The 17,669-nt window shown below is 44.0% G+C and overlaps 1 protein-coding gene and 1 long non-coding RNA gene across 7 annotated transcripts in view; one reads left to right on the forward strand and one right to left on the reverse strand.

The window, feature by feature from the left end:
- FHIT (fragile histidine triad diadenosine triphosphatase) overlaps window positions 1-17,669 on the forward strand; it is a 1,028,662-nt gene that overhangs the window by 639,387 nt on the left and 371,606 nt on the right. The gene's annotated exons all lie outside the window — the stretch shown is intronic.
- Window positions 13,427-15,542, reverse strand: LOC310696018. Its single transcript, XR_014520388.1, has 2 exons — window positions 15,298-15,542; window positions 13,427-13,629 (listed from the first exon to the last, which is right to left on the reverse strand). It is a non-coding gene; the product is annotated as an uncharacterized lncRNA (long non-coding RNA).

Genomic DNA, 17,669 nt, shown 5'->3' on the forward strand with positions numbered 1-17,669 from the left:
ATGCAAAAAGAAGAAGCAGGCAAGAGCTTCTGACACAGTACAAAAGAGAAAGGCAAGGGATCACCATGGCAGCAACATTATTTAGCATAAAGACTCTATTTCAGTTATCCTCATTACCCACCCACTCTCCAGCGTAATTCCCCACCCCCTCCTCTTTTAATCTAAAGAAGACAGCTATATTGCTGCCTGATCTCAAACCACAAGGAAATGTGTTGGTGCATGGGCACCTCTGTAGAGATAAATAAAATATTTTTCACCTGGTTTTGTTCCGGGCTGCAGCAAAAGCTGTGGATGGGTTATTGGTGCAATGTGAGGAATTCCCCCTTCCCATTGTACAACATCTCCTCCCCAAATCTGTATAGACTATCAGCCACTCTGTTTTCTAACTCTAAAATATGACCTGATGGAATTTCCAAGGAATTGTGCACTCGTTGGTTCCTGCAAGGAGAGGTGCCTGGAACCAGGGATGTTGCTCAAACCAGAATATCATGGGGTCATCCTTATTTTACGTTAATGTGGGTGGTATGCTTCCTGTAGCTCTATTATCTCTTCCTTGTCCGTATGATGTTCTCTTCTCATTTAACAATAGTATGGATCAGCCCCATGGCACCCCCCAAAGGAGTGCATGACAGTTGGTTGAAGGCACCCGCCCCCCTTACCTAATGCTTGTTTTGTACAAATGATGTGGTTTTTTACATGGGAATGATTTACCAATGTAGTGAAAGGAAAGTATCTGTTGCTTCCCCTGTTCCTTCTAAATTACCAGTGACTCACTGGGGCTCTCTACTCTTATAGCTGGCTCAGAATGTTGGGAAATTCCATTCCACCTTTAGTTGCCGACATGGAACTGTTGCATGTCACATGTCTGTTTACATACCAGCACAGCTTGCTGGGAACTTCTATTGTGTGTGTAGCTTTTGCTTTTCACTCTCTCTCTCTATCTATCTGAGGAGACGAAAGAGAGACGACATGTTTTCTTTGTCCTGATTTATGCTTAATAAATCTGTAGCTTGTTAGTATGTTTCCACAAGCCTCACACCACTTCTGTTTGTGCAGTATGCTCTGCTAATATAGTGTGCTCAGGCTTTGAAATCTGAGTCGCTGATTTACGTCGCATCAGAGATCGGGGGATCCTCATCGCCAGAAGGGCATGATCCAGCTGGGGGCTAGCCAGCTGGCATCTCGACCCCCGTAGGATGCTGACACAGAAGAGGCCAAGGCAGCTCAGCACATGCTTTGTAAAGTGCACGGTATTTTTCAGAGTGCAAAAGGACAGGAAACACAAAGCAAATGGAGTGGGGGGTGAGAATACAAAAAACCTAATTATGTATCATTTGCAGACTGAAAGCAAGAGCAGTGAATACCAATCATATTTGCTGGATTGATTTTTGTTCCAGACATGGCACAAATAAATGAACAGTGGCAATTTATCCTCCAGTTTCTGTTTTGGTCAAAATTCTCTGACATCCCTAGTGGGGAGAGTGTTCCACAGGTTCAGAAACATCACCCAAAAGGCGCATCATGGCATGGACACCATTACAACGTCAGCCTCTATTAAAAATCCCACATTCTATTTCCTCTGCTAATATTTCGAACAATGAGGACAATCTAGCCCCTTTTGTTCCTGTTACTCCAGTCCAGGTGTCTTCACAGATAGAAAATATTTTGCCACCCAGCACTGAGCTGTGCAAAACGACTTACAAAGCTGCAAAGGCTTGAATACAGAGTCAATCCTATTATCTCTATTATGGCTGCTTGCTGGGGAAATTTTCTCTTCTAGCTGCAAAGGTCTGTGTTTTCATCCCCTGTGCTCAGCACACAAAGTTCACCTGGCAACCACTGGTGTCCAATTTTGCCAGCCATGCCGTCCTTACACAAACACCACGGCTAGATAATTGACTGGCTCTCAAGCTGTGTCCTGAAGACATATAATGGAAGCCAAGGTCACTTGCTTCACAGCAGAGTGTCAAACCATCTAATCCATGGCAGTTCTGCAGCTTCTTACGGTGGAGAAGCCAAGCACTGAATGCATTTGCCATTGGTGTGCAGGGTGTTACAGCAGATTTTATAGGGGGCTGTAATGAAATGATACTGGGATAGAAGTAAGGGTTGTTGAAACTCTAGTCCTCCAACCCTGTTCTTATCTTTTCAGAACAGAGATGGGGATATTGTTGGACTGTACCCATTAACTCTAGCAAGTATGGGCAACAGTCAGGGACCTAGGGAGCTGCAGGTTGCCCAATCTCATCAGCATTTTGTTGGTGTTGGTCATAAATACAAACTCATTCACCTCCCTTTCTTGGTGCTGTGTTCTCTTCTGGTTTCCATGGCTCTGAGTCTGAGGGTCAATGTATGTGCTGTTAGGATATAGTTCCGTTCCACCTTAAATGGTCAGGCATGATTGTTGTGTGTCACATGCCTGTTTACTTCCTGCTCACTGGGAGTTTCCGTTTTGTATATACTTTTGTTCCGGCTGTTTTCCTGGACACAGATGCAAGCAGTCATGTTTTTCCTTTGTTCTGATCAGTGCTGAATAAAGCTGTAAATATGCTCTCCTGGCTGAATCTTCCGTTGTGGAAACTCTGCAGAAAGGGTGTGAACAAGTCTCAGAATGTGTCTGAGGCTCATGTCGCTAATTGACTGATGCTGTTCTACGGGATACTGGGAGATCGTCCGGAGACGACGTGGAGGCTGCCTGATGCCTCTGTCTCCCTGGCAGTATCCCAACATGTGCAGAGAAGGGGAGCCTAGCTAAGCAGTGCCTGCATTGTGGATTCCTCAACTTGAAGCTCATATTCCTCGTGTGACTGGCCTGCATCCCATGCAGAGTCAAGACACCACCAGCAGCATCCACCAGGAATCTATTACAATGGTGTGCAAGCGCCCCATGCAGCACAGGGAACCCATGTATGAATGTGTGGTGAAGCTGCAGTGAAAGACTCTGCCCCCTTATTCCTGGAATATCCTCCCTGAATACCTGTGTGATCCCATCGCACAGGAAGGGAAGGGGGCAGTGGAAGAGCTTCTGCTTTGCATGCATACAGAAACTCCCAACTTTTCCAGGAAGTGCTGGTGGAGGTCTCTATTCTGAAGCCCTGGAGAGCTACGGCCTGTCAGTGTAACAATACTGAGTTAGGTGGACCATGAAGGTGATGGACTACATGGAACTGGCAGAAATGACTGGCAGAATCCGAGACCAGGGAGAAGAGTCGGTGGAAGAAGATTGGAAGAAATTTAAAGACTATTTACAGAAATATTGCAAAATTAATGAATGTTAGAATGATGTCAGAATGAAGTTAAGTGGTTTAAGCAGCAATGTTTTAAAGGTGTATGAAAAATGGATTATTAACAGGTGAGAACTCAAAGTTATATTATATTAAGTTAAAGGATTAAGATAAAAACAAAGAGGGAAAGAAATTGCTGAATTAACTAACTGAATTGGAATACAAAAAAGGGAGGTGTGAGGAGGTCAGGGAAGCAAGGATATGAATATATGACATGGAAAGATTGATGTGTTTTCTTTTTAAATGTTTTTTATCTTTTTTCTGTATTTTGTATTTTTCCTTTTTTTGTCTTTTCTTCTAATCTTTTTATTTATGTAATTTTTTTCCTTTGAAAACTTAATAAATATCATTTTTTTAAAAAAATACTGAGTTAGGTGGACCAATGGTCTGACATAGTATAGGACAGCTTTGCGTGTTCCACCTCTCTCTTTTCCTTCAAGTCATTCCCCTAATCCTGCACTCTTTATTCTCGGTCAAGATGAAACTGAAGTGTTCATAACTTCATTGGTCCTAGGGTATTCTACATTACTCCTGTCTTTCCAGTTCCCTCCTTTTCTCCGTTCTCTTTTCTTCCTTGGTTATCCCTTGCGTTGTCAAAACCAAGATCGTAAGCTTCTTATCATTTCTTCTCAGATGTGAACTTTTGGCAGCTGCTGTTATTGTTTGGGAAAGGGCAGGGGAGTAAAAATTATACATATCGGTACATATACGCCAACTCCTGGGGATCGAGGTCCCTTCTGCCCCCAGCCCCAATAAAATATTTGAGGGGGACAGCCCCCCTGTTCCATTTGATGGGCATTGCCATTCAAATGGTCTCTCTCTCTCTCTCTCTCTCTCTGTGTGTGTGTGTGTATGTGTGTCACATCTTGTAATTGATTATGAGGAGCAGGACTTACCTGCCCCTCATGTTATTCAAGCTGGAGGGGTGGGTTAGGTGGTGGGAAGAAAAGTCTTTGCAAAATTGTTTCTAGGAGGCATTTTGGGGTAAGTGGTGCCAGCAATGTGTATATATTGCAAATGTTCAGCCACAAAAAGTTCTGAAGGGGCTGTTATTGGCAGATAGGCAGGTTGCCCTTTCCCTCTCCTCCCAATACTTCATTTTGGAGCAATGCCATGTCATGTCATGTGGAACAATTATTATTATTATTATTATTATTATTATTATTATTATTATTATTGGAATATGGGTGTGGGAAGCCCACTGACATATGTCCTGAAAAGCCCCTCTTCACAGTAAAACAACTACCACCCAAATTCCATGCGCCAGCTCCCCACAAATACATTAGATAGCTGATATGGTGCCCGCTCTCAAGGCCTAATAAGAGTGCCATGAAAGTGGGGCAACATTTTTGGCACAGGACTAAAATCCAAACAGTGCAGTCCTATGCCTGCTTACGCAGAATTGGCGCCCACTGAGTCCAAAGAGATTTATTCTAAGGAAACAGTGCATAGGATTGTAGCCAAAGAGTTGATCATACTGATTTCCAAATGGGCCACCAATTAGGAGTGCTTTTGGAGAACTCTGAGCTCCTCTCTCGTAAGTTCTAAATTCACTTACTCTATTGGTTCTTTTGTATTAGACTGGCTTAACTTTTCAGGCAAGCTCTTAGACTTCACAGGTTTTTCTCCCAAGGCTGGGCCACTGGTCCCTTATTTTCTATTATGACGTGTGTGTGTGTGTGTGTGTGTGGGCACACACGCATGTCTGGGTCACCTACCTAGTGGCACAGCTGGAAGCTTTCATGGACTCCATGGTGCCCATGGGACCAGGTTGGTGACCCCTGTTATGTGGCTCTTCAAAGAACAGAGAGGGTTCTCTGTAATGCCTCCTGGGACAAGCTTCTTCTTCATAAGATCACAAGAACCCTGCTCGATCAGACAAAAAGTCAATTTAGTCTAGCATCCTGTTTCCCAAAGTGGCCAACCAGATGACCAAGGAAATCTCAGAAGCTGGGCATCAGGGCAAGAGGCCCTCTCCTGCTTTTGTTCTCCAGCAACTGATACAGAGTGGCCTGCCTCTTTTGAACTAGGAGGTTGCTAGAAGTCATTCATGGTGGATCTGGTGTGTGTGTGTGTGCGTGCGCGCGCACACACACACACGTGTGTACATCCTTGAGCAAGGAGGGAAGTCAACATCACCAATCTGTTGAACCTCTGGAATCCCCACTTTTCATATCTCTTTCCAGCCTACTCAGATTTTTCAAAATCTCGCAGCACTCTTTTTTCCTCTCAACATACTATGATTATGTTATTATTCTTGTGAATCTGGTTGCTAAAACCACTCTCCATATTTATGGAAACTCACAGATGATAAGGCAGACATCAGACAAATGATTGCTCTTTGCAGCCAGCATATTCCCTCTCCCCCCAGCATATCGCTTGAAAGCTGTGAATTTTTTATATGCCCCACAGTTCTATCTTCCGTAAGTGGAATATGTTCTTCAGTTACCACGATGCACCGTTATGTGTTGTGTTGTACTCAGCTGCCAAATGTGTCAATGATTAATTATCTTAGGAAGAACAAAAGGGGGAGGGGAACCCTATAAAACAACAGGTGGTATATTTTCAAGACCTTATTTACAACAAAGTTAACCAGTCCCCCCCCCCCCCTTTCTTTCTAATGCTGTTTCTAGTTTTATAAGTTGCTCTTTTTCTGCTCGGCTAACAAATGACCAGAATGTGTGTCAACAAAACTCTGAAGGATTTTAAATAATTGTCTCAATTCATCACAACTCTATGGAAAACGCAGTGCATCCCTTATTAAACAATACCCTCATTGCACAGATCTCTATGAAGCAACAGGCTTTGTAGCTGTTGATACAGTATATCGATTCTGCAATGTTGTTATCCATTGTTGCAAACAACTGGAATGTGGAAGGCAAGGTGTGTGTGTGTGTGTGTGTGTGTGTGTGTGTGTGTGTGTCAGACATTTAGATGTATTTAGGATGCGTGAGATGACTTCAGTGTGTGTGTAGGCATTAGCCCACTGTTGGTTTGACAGTCCTGTTGGCTAGAGCCAGCCCAAAATATTTTGTTGCCTGAGGCAAAGCACAAGATGGGGCACCCATCATTCAATGTACAATAGCCAACTGGACTAGCAGCTTATTTCATTGTTGGCAAGGAATAGAGTCCTCCACTGTACCTAGCAGAAGCAGGCTCCTTATGGAACTGCTGGAAAGCTACATGGCACACACAGCTGTCCCTCTACAGTGAGAGCAGCCAGGAAGCTGCTGCCCTGCCCAACATCAAACTCTTGTGTCAGTTTCCTTACTCTACCTAATGGTAGGGCCGGTCCTGCCATTGTTTAAACAGCCTCTGGCCCTGTTATCCTTTTTCAAAACCAGTTTCTACTCCTTGTCTTCTCTTTTCCCAAACCATGATTTCTCCCATCGTTCCATCTCTTCTCCTTTGAAGAGGCTTAACTGATAAACAAATGACTTCTGGCAACAATTGAGTTGTTGGAAATGCTCTTCATACAATACAGATTTAACACACCCTTTTCGTAGCATGCAAACTCATTCAGCGATTGCTTGACTTTCAGCTTCAAAGCAAAACCAGCCTGTTTTTCCCTCCTTCTGAATTTTGCTACCCATGATGCTTTGCAAACAACCTCTGATGCGCCTCTTGAGTTTTGAAGGTAGTTCATAGTGCAGCATGCAGAGATTTTTTTGCTCGACACCCTAGACCACACTTCCTTGATTTTAATTCTATTTTGAGTGTTATTATTCCACCCAAAAGCAGGGGAATACGTCAAAAACTCCATTGATGGATATGGAGACTTCAGAGTACAGTTATCTGAATTGTGGACCATCTTTCCCTTCCCCAAGCCTAGTCTCTCTGCTGAACTGTTTGTGAGATTGACTGTTGGCTTGGAAGAAGCTTCAAGTAAATAAAATTGTTCAGGCTATTAAATATGCCTGAGAGAGTTTTAACTCCTATATGTAGCATCAAATTGAACACAGTGCATTTGAGAAAGCAGGATGAAGACGTAGATGCTCTAAGAGACTGATCCCTTGGCATTTAGGCTTTAAGTTTGGATTTTACAATGTATTCAAAATTATGAATACAGTTGGGAACTCATGGCAAGATAAGTGAATAAATGAGTTTCATGGAAGTTTTCCAGTTCAGTATAATACTCCTGTGTATGTTAATAAAGTGTTTCCAGGGTGTGCCTCAAGAAACAACATTTTCCCCCTCACCATAGGCTTCTGGGATCTGTATTAACCTAAATCAGTCAGTTCTTTGTACTCCAAGGCCCCCGCAGCATGTAAACAAAAGGCAAAGGAAACAACAAAGAAGTGCAGGAAAAAAGATTGTGTAACTGGATCAAAGTTACCCAATGAAGTCTCTGGCACCATCACCAAGAAGGACCGGCTCAAGACATTTGGGTGCCCGAGGCAAAAAAATGCAAATGGCTCTCCGACACAGATACAGCACACGTCAACTCAAGTTAGGCTCTTTAAAAGTCCCACTAATTGAAACAGGAAAGAATAAAGACATGCATTAGAATCCATGGGAATTATTGCCTAGATCTTGCCTATTCTAAATTCTAACCTGGGGCCCAACCCACCACAAAGCTCTCACGGGGAAGCTCCAATTAAATGAAGTTCCCTTTATTTATTTTTTTCCAGTGGGATTTGTGCAAGAGAACTTTATGGCGGATTGTTGTGTTTTACAATCCACTCTGAGCAGCACTCAGAACCTGCCACTTGAGGCAGCCACTTCACCTTGTCTCATTGATTAGAGAACACTTGTGCATCAGGGTGGGGTGGGGGATGGCTGAACAAAAACATTTGCCCAGCGTGTGGCAGCTACAAAAAAAAGGGGAAAGAAAGAAAAGAAGGCAAATTCAGAACAAGCCAAAAGGAAGGACTTCATTTACGCAGTATATATTTAAACTGTGAAATTTGCCTCCATAAGATGTAGTGATGACCACAAATGGAGATGGCTTTAAATGAGGATTAGTCATATTCATGGAGAAGAAGCCTGTCTTCTCCATGGTTGTATGCTGCCTCCAGAATCAGAGGCAGTTCACCCCTTGAACACCATCTGCTGGGAAATCATAAGTGTGGAGAGGGCTGTTGTACTCAGGTCCTGCATATGGGCTTCCCATAGCTGTGTGGTTGGCCATAGAGAGAAACAGGACGATGCATTGGATTCTTCTTGTGTTCTCAGCCGAGAGTTATCAAGACAGTGTCACTGTTCATGGTACCATCAAGGAGGTTCTTGGGCTCAAGGCAGGAACTGCAAGTCTTAACAAGGCTGCTATATCAGTAGTTCTGCAGCCAGTCTTTTCAAAGATATGCTGAACCATCTATAGCTAGATTTCTACTAGCTATAGTAGCTACTAGCTACTAGCTGCTGGTTGGTCTTTGCCTCTATAAAACTGCAGTTCTAGCTGCATCGCCTTACCTTGAGCAATTCAAAGTAGCCTCCCCCCCCCTGAGTTCTGGGCATCATAGCCAGATTTTTGCCTCATTGGAGATACAGTGGTGCCCCGCAAGACAAAATTAATTCGTTCCGCAAGTTTTGTCATCTAGCGAATTTTTCGTCTTGCGAATCACGAAATCCCATAGGAATGCATTGAAAATCAATTAATGCGTTCCTATGGTCAAAAAAAGTCCAAACAAAGCCAAATTTGGTACAACAAGAGTTTATTAACTGCTCTTTAAAGTCACACATACTGTAAAGAGCAGTTCAAAAATTGAAGGGAAAATAAATTAACTTTATAAACATGAAAGAAAAACATTTAAAAATCAACAAAGTGTACAGTACATTTTCTAAGACTCTGGGGGACCACTCGACGAAGGCTCCTCTTCCACTCTTTGCTTCTTGCTGAACAACCCCCTCCTCAACTGTTCCCCCAGCCACCCACCACACAGAAATTCAAATCCAGATTTTTTTAAAAAAAACAGCAGAGTGGCCCAATGGTCACAGAAAATCATAAAAATTCCCAAAACAGCCCCACAAGCTCCCAGATTCCTGCAGAAACCTCTCCAGCTGTTCCCCCAGCCAGCCAGCACTCAGAAATTCAAACTCAGGGGAAAAAAAATTGAAAAAAACCAAACTGGCCCAATGGTCACAGAAAATCATAAAAATTCCCAAAAAAGGCCCACAAGCTCCCAGATTATCGCAAACCCCCCCACAACACCAAGTCCTTGAATCCCAAACACCCCAACCCAAAATCCAAAACCCCCCAAAAAAGTTTTAAAAATTTAACTTACCAAATGGATGCAAGAGAAGTTCTGGAAAAGTTTTGGAAAAGCTTCAAAAGTGAGCAAAGTCTGAGAAAAGGCTGCAAAACCACGTGCTAACAGTTGCTCCTTGAAGTCAAGTCACAACTGTAGCTGTTCAAGCTAAGCACCCTTTGTTTTAACAGTTTTAAGAAAAAGGAAACAAAGTCGCGAGATGTTTTCGTCTTGCGAAGCAAGCCCATAGGGAAATTCGTCTTGCGAGGCAACTCGAAAACGGAAAAAACTCGTCTAGCGAGTTTTTTGTCTTGCGAGGCATTCGTCTTGCGAGGTACCACTGTATTGAGTCTTCCATCCTGGCCAAAGCAGGCACTTCCGCTTGCATTCCATTTCAGATAGTCTGTGGTCTTGCCCTCAGACTGAAAACAGGTTCAAACCTCAACGCAATGAGTTCTGGCTCCAGGTTAAGTTATCATTGATTGTATGCATGTTGCCTGCATCCAAATAAACAGAAGCAGGCAATATACTGTAAGGTGCCAGGTCTAGTCTATAAATAACCTACTGATGTCTTCCCATCCTAACCAGCCTGGTGTAGTGGTTAAGAGCGGTGGACTTGTAATCTGGTGAACTGGGTTCGCTTTCCTGCTCCTCCACATGCAGCTGCTGGGTGACCTTGGGCTAGTCACACTTCTCTGAAGTCTCTCAGTCCCACTCACCTCACAGAGTGTTTGTTGTTGGGGAGGAAGGAAAAGGAGATTGTTAGCCACTTGGAGACTCCTTAGGGTAGTAAAAGGCGGGATATCAAGTCCAAACTCCTCCTCCTCCTCTTCTTCTAACAACTCTGGCTTGCCAAAAGGCCAATCAAGCACATCTGGTTCTGGTCTTGCAAAGTTCTGAGTCTGCCCAGAGACACCTAGTTAGTTTGTATGCCCATAGAATATAGAATGCCTTCTTGCAGTTCTACTCGGCAATCTATTCCATTTTAGATTATAAAAAGAGTTGGCATGGAAATGTCATCTAAAGCAAAATGTGAATCAAATTTTAGAGCAGCTCCCCCAGTGAAAATATTGATGGATGTTCGTAGCAAAGTCAGAATGTTTTTGGTAAGTGTAAGACTGGCAAAATTGGGGGAAGGGCGTTCTCAAGTACTAAATGTGGTGATATCCAACATTGGAATCAGTGGCAGTGGATTCTGAGTTAGGTTTCCGATAGCTCTAAACATGCCTGATTAAGGTAGGTAAGAGTTAGGATTGCCCCACTGTTTGGTTTAACCCAGCTTGACGGTTTCTCTACCTCCTTAACCCTGCCCTTGCAATAATACGAGTTCTTTGGCTCAACGTGAGCATTAGCCAGCAGGCAGTCTTAAACTCTCGTGCATTTAAGTCAATTAACATATTCATTTCAGGAGAATGGGGGTGGGGGGTGGGGCATTGGCTAGGTGTGAGAGCACATCTGCCAGATTCTTGTGTGAGATTGCACACTGCAGTTTCCTCCTTCCCATTTCCTTTAAATAAATATGGACCATTGTCATCTATGAATAAATTTGAAATGTGAGAAGCCAGAGATATTTCATGGGATTTTTAAAAACAGTGCTGGCCCTGCACATTCCAGTGAGTTGGGCAAGTATTCTAGGTTGCTGTGTGATGTGTCTGTATATGACGGCACGCTCACACTACCACCCCATGTTGCTGAGGTCCTCTGATGCCTGAGAATGATTTGTTGAGCCTGGGGAAAGAAAGGCATTTGTCAGCTTCCTGGAAATAGCCTGCTGTGTTCCCCTGACTGCTGCTGAATAGAGGAACTTCTTTGTGTTACTGACCACTCCAAAGCCTGACATAACTGCCTTGGATTGCTGATGGCAGATGGTTGTACAAACCTATGATTCTTGGACAGGCCTGCTCTGAAGTCCACCTCCAGCCTCTGAGGCCCCTAGAGGAAACATTAATCAGAACCAATAAGATTTCTCAGTGTTTTCATTTTGGCTACATAGCTGCCACCAGAGTTCAGACCTGACTTTCCTATTAGAGGGGAGTGATTTGGGCATTCTAATTTGGAACCCTATAACTCTTTGCAACAAACAATATTATTGTCATGTCCCTGGAGTCTGGCAGTGACTAGGACACTAAATTGGAAGCTACAGTATTACTGACAAAGGAGCCAGACCAGAGCACTGATTTTCAGCCTAATTCTGCTTTTCAGGGTACCATGGAACCTTAGTCTGGCAGGCAGGAACCCACTGAACCAGGTACCACAGCACTAGAGCCTGTAGAATAGAATCCAGGTCCCTCACAGCTGTCTTCCCCTGAGAGTACTTGTATCTCAAAGTAGCTTGCCAGTTCAGTGGTGCAGGGAGCACACCAGGTATGTGGTATTTATGTGTATTGGAGTGCCTGCCTTCAGGCCTTTAAGAGTCTCTGGTGTGGAGCCTAGGAGAGGTTAACTTGGATGCAGAAATTCAGAATCCCTCTGGTCAATTCCAACCTTTGTCAGAGCTCACTAGGAGCTCTCCAAGGTGCTGCAGCAACTGACTTGCCTTTCTTGTGCACCCCTGCGGAGGACCAGAGCAAGCTGGCTGCTATGCTAAGTGCTGCGACTTTCGTGATTGTCGCTTTCTCGCTAACACAGTATTTCTTGGCAGTGATCAGGACTCCCCACGTGCAATTTTGCTTTCACTCTGCACTCCTGTACAGAAGAAATAATGATTAATGGGAGCGTTTGTATTCTCAGACTGTAGGGTGAACGTATCTGTTAATACTTCTAAGAGCTGTGACGTTGTCCACCCCCACCCAAAGTACGGTATATAGTGTAGATTACATGAAGATGTAGTGAGCTAGGAGAGTGTAATGGGGTTCGTGGTGTGTTGTTTTTCTAATGGCTCGAACAGTTGAATCCTCATTTCTTCCACCTCTTTGTATCATGGAACTGAAATCTTCTATACTCTGCCCCTCAATTTATCTGACTCTTTGGGTGCATTCAGACATGCCGTATATTGAATTAATTCTGCTGATTATGATGGCAGCACTTTTGCCCCATTTTCTAATGATCTTTCTCATGTTCATGTACATTTCCCAAGGTGCCCCCTGTTAAAATGGGCTTGCCAGCCAGGACTGAACAGACTTGCATGTTCTGCTGAAAAGGCTGCCATTTTGAAGGCTGACATGATAACTGGCACAAGGTCACCCACTGAAAATCTACCCTTTGTATTTGATCCAACGAAAAGGTCTGCATCTGCATGGTACAGTTTCAGCCTTCTATTTTTAGGAGAGAAATACCGGGATGAAATGTGATGGATGGATATGCATTTAATGGGGTGGAATTGCTAGTGTGGGTGCTTTGTGATGGCTTGGCCTTCAAACTGCATTCCTTGATGAATACTAACCTTTGCTACTAGGTGACAGTATTTAGATGTTAGGGTGGCACATTAGCTGAGTGACAGATGGCACCTTTACTCCTTTGCCAGAGCAGAAAGGATTCACACCATTTGGATGAAATGCAGGAGGCAAAGGAAGAATGGAAGGGGTCCACCTTCCACCCATTCTTCCATTCTCATGCTTTTATGGATCTTCCCAGGGGTCTTACATCCAGGCAGTGGTTGCATCTACTTAGCTTCAGCAACATCAGGCATTGCCATATATTCCACTTCTCCAACTCCACTTCTCCTACTTTTATAGAATTTACTAATCTCCCTTCATAGCAGGGGGGGACGGACCTCTGCCCCTCCAGGGATTGTAAGACTCCAACTCCTATAAGCCCCAGCCCACAGGCAAATGGGCGGCAATTATAGAAGCCCAGCACCATCTGGAGGGCTCCAGCCCTGCTTTATAGAGTGTGCCTGCTTCGCCTCCCTATCATATGACCCTTCGCTGCACATATGGTCCATTGCTGTGATTGTTCTTAGCATAGTCCCACTCAAAGGCTCAGGGTTGCATAATATGGCAAAACCAAGGGAAGTCAGGTGTGGGGCTTTGGGCTTTTATTAGGGGCTTTGCCATCCACTGACTTGATTGGCAGGCTCCAATTAACACTTCCTGATCGGTGGGCCTCCATGAGATGATGAACTTGCAGCTCCCTGCTTGGAAAATTATTTCTGGGGATGAATGTCATTAATCTGTTCTTATCTCCCAATATTTTTGTATGCTGCATCTTGAAAAACGCTGTAAGAAAATAAAAAAGCAACAACTGTGTACTCCATTAATACTCTATTTGACATATTCTTAAGTTATAAATGTAGGAGCATTGATGCACAAATCCCCCCCTCACTTGAATATAATGTGTCTCGAAATACTTAACACATAATTGCTAGGGAGAAAAATTGGAAAGCCATTCAGCAAAGCTCTTGGAAAGGTTTTCGTCTTTTCTGCCAAGGACGGTTTCCTTAAACGTGCATTTTGTATTTTTATTTTTAACAGTGTCTGTCAGATGCACGTCTCTTTCCCCCAACCTGCGTTCTGGAGTTTTATGGTGGTGATTTAGAAAGGGTAGCTGTATTTTTTATGGCAGATAAAATTCATCTGAGCACAAGAATTGCCTGCCATATCTATCTCAGATCTGAATTGCAACAGAGAGAGTGCAATCTTGCATTTGCTCGAGTTAAAAGCGCCATCAGCATGGGAAAGCTCTCTCTTGTAGATGTTGTTCTTTAACAGCCCCACCCTGTGAGTTACTCCATTGGTGAATGTGTCTTTTTGCAATGTGGCAGGCCGGCAGCCGAGCCAGCGCAGCATCGCAACCTGCTGTGCCGTGCTTGTATTGGCAACCGACCTAGGAAGGCACACCTGGACAGCCTTATGAGGCAATGCTGCTGTGCCAGCAACAAGTGTGTTCACCAGATGTGCTGTAAGCCAGAGCTGGCTCGGAAATGGAAGAAGAATCAGACTCCTGGAGTGGGTTTTTGGGGCACCTACCTGGAGAGTGTTGAAAGACTGTTTTGGATGCCTTAGAACCAATAATAATAATGATGATAATCATCATCATCATCATTATCATAATTTATTTATACCCCGCCCATCTGGCTAAGTTTCCCCAGCCACTCTGGGCAGCTCCCAATCAAGTGTTAAAAACAGTACAGCATTAAATATTAAAAACTTCCCTGAACAGGGCTGCCTTCAGATGTCTTTTAAAGATAGGATAGTTGCTTATTTCCTTTACATCTGAAGGGAGGGTGTTCCACAGGGTGGGCGCCACTACCGAGAAGGCCCTATGTCTGGTTCCCAGTAACCTCACTTCTTGCAATGAGGAAACCGCCAGAAGGCCCTCGGTGGTTATGCTGGTGCAGTCTTGTAAGCCGAATATTGGCAATAGGCTTCCAAGTATGGGACTGGAACGTGTGAATAAAACCTGCCTTGTCTGTTGAGCACATAGCAGTGACAGTTGCAGCCATGCACCTCTGCACACAGCCTGAGCTACACAGTTCCGTAAGGATGGATGCCAGAAATCTCATCTAACAGATACATTGAGCAACACAGAATAATGCACCGCCTTATTAAAACGAATCTCCTTATTCCCTGCCAAAGAAAACCAGATGTAGTGCTGCAATAGTTGGTGCCTCCTTTCATCTTCATTAGTGGCAAAGTATAGTTTGGCCTGGCATTTCCAATATGATTGTAGTAGATCTCTTAGGGCAGCGGTTCTCAACCTGTGGGTCTACAGATGTTGTTGGACTACAACTCCCATCACCCCTGAGCTCTGGCCTTGCTAGCTAGGGGTGATGGGAGTTGTAGTTCAACATCATCTGGGGACCCACAGGTTGAGAAAGGCTGCCTTAGGGGGTTGATCAATGCCTTTCATTTTGGTTTGAAAGGTAATTAACAATGAATATTCACCTGTGTTTCTTAAGAAGTGTCCCCTGGAGAAAGATGATTCAGTCACCAGTTGGTCAGTCAAACTTATAAGAGCCTGCTGGATGAGGCCAAAGGCCCATCTAGTCCAGCATTCTGTCCTCACTGTGGCTACCCAGATTCTCTTGGGAAACCCAACCACAAGATCACTCTCCTGTCCTGTGGCTTCCATCAGCTGGAAGCCAGAAGCATCATTGCCCCTGACTAATTTTTTCAGCACATCACACAACAGCCATGTGACCTGCAGAGCTCTGCTCAAGCAGGGGAACAAGTGTTGTCCTCAGTGTTTTGTTTGCTCAGCAGGGTCATCCTCACGGAGTGCTCATAAAAGGCTCCTGCTTGTGTGGAGCTCTGTGTGAGCACCAGAGCTCCCGGGTGTGTACCACAACTGCCAGACCAGTGCGGATTAGTCAGGGCCAGATTGAGGTTTGATGAGGCCCTAAGCTACTGAAGGTAATGGGGCTCTTTATGTCCAGCTGTCCTTTGTCAACAACAAATGGTCGCTGTTTTCTGTATTGAATATATGCTATATGGTAATTGATGGACATAAAAGGTATCAAAAGCCATTTGCACATGTTGCCCTGCAACCAGTCCATGCAGATTGTGGGCACCCTATATATATAGAAATGAGCAAACCAGTGATATTTTAGGGAGCAGGCGGGGCCCATAACTTACCTCATAGGAGCCTACACAACACAAAACACTGTTGCTGTATGTAGGTTTTATTTTATTTGTTTTTTATATTATATTTTGGAAATGTACATTCAGGTTTGTTTTCCTTTAATTTTTTGGGGGGCCCCCAAGAGAGTGGGGCCCTAAAATATAGCTTGTTTAGCTTATACGTAAATCTGGCACTGAGATTAGTCCAAAGGTGCATGCAAGCATTGGAATGGTTTCTCTAGCACTCATCACAAAGAGTTCACAAGAAGTCACCCATAAAGTCAGAAAACCCGGTGTTTCTTCTTTCCAGTAAAACAAAAAATGAATCCCCTGTGGTTTTTAATACCAATTCCTCCCATTTATATCAGAGTGTTAGATTAACCTGCCCCATTACTGGCTGAATAACAGCCTGTGTTAATAGGTGAAAGAATGGTCAGTTCACCTGACCATTTGGGTTTGTGCAATTTCTCTGAAATCAATGCAGCCACACCAGCCTAGGCGGCCTTGTAATTACCTCCCAGAGCATTTCATCCTCTCCTCCCTCAATCTCTTCTCCACCCCACCTCCCTGCTCGGTAGCAGTATTTGCAACGCCAGGGTATTGTCGAAATGCAGTGCATTCCTACTGCGATCTGTTCTCCTTGCCACACTGACACCTGCTGAGGCTGTATTGGTTTGTTATTTTATAGCAGCCTTTTCTTGAATTAATTACATATCTGCAATCAGGGAACCGTGGCTGCTGTTTATGAGCAACATCTCGGGTACAACTGTGAACGAGTGAATTAGTGCCAATTAATTTCTGGCTGCATTATTTAAGGTGGAGAGAATGCTAGCTTAGCCAGGACAGCATATTCCCCCCCCCCTCAGTGCCTTTTATAGGTACTTTTCTTGAGTTCTTGAGTGCTTTAAAAAGAGCCTGTAATCAACTTGGGCATGTGGAGGAGGGCAGGAACTGCTGTATGAAATGCATCGCCCTGCATAGAGTCAAATGGCCATCTTCTGTGTACTCATTCATGGGCTGAGTGGAAAGAGTTGAAACCTTGTCCCTGGAGCCAGGCTGGTACTATCTGATGACCAACCCAACCTTCAGTGGCAGACAGCAGCAGTGCACTTAAAATGCACTGAAGCTTCAGAAGACACACCAAGGCACAAAGGGGCTGAGATGAAAAATTAAGAAGCTTCTATTTGTATATCTACATTTGCTCCTATGCAGGTCTGCCCCTTCTTTCTCTCAGACCCCTCTCCTCTCTCCTCGATACTTTCTAAGGGCTCTTCCAGGAGACTTGACATTCATTCTGATTTGTTTGCAGGGAACAAAAGGATGTATTTACTTTCATGGTGGGTTATATGTCTTTCCCTTAATCATTTATTCACCCCACATCCAGTGCATTTTTCTGTGACTTTACTCACCACAAAGCCTGATGGTTTTTTTAGGCTTTTTTTTTTTTAAAGTAGATTTGTTGCCAGAGGGCAACTGGGTGCTTTAGTCTGCTGTAATTTTGTACACCTACCTGATAATCTGGAGGCGTCCTAAATCTAAATTATAATCTTCTTGAAAGATGGCTCTGTCAGTTGCTTAGGTTATTCTACAAAGAGTAATGTATGTGACGTGTAGGTGGGTTCCCATGAGGCAAGACACAGTGATAACAGCAAGAACCTTTATTGAACTAACAGAACTGTACAACAGGGTCAAAGCAA

Source organism: Podarcis liolepis (assembly GCF_965112155.1).
Source record: "Podarcis liolepis genome assembly, chromosome: 2".
NCBI classification, from domain to species: Eukaryota; Metazoa; Chordata; class Lepidosauria; order Squamata; family Lacertidae; genus Podarcis; species Podarcis liolepis.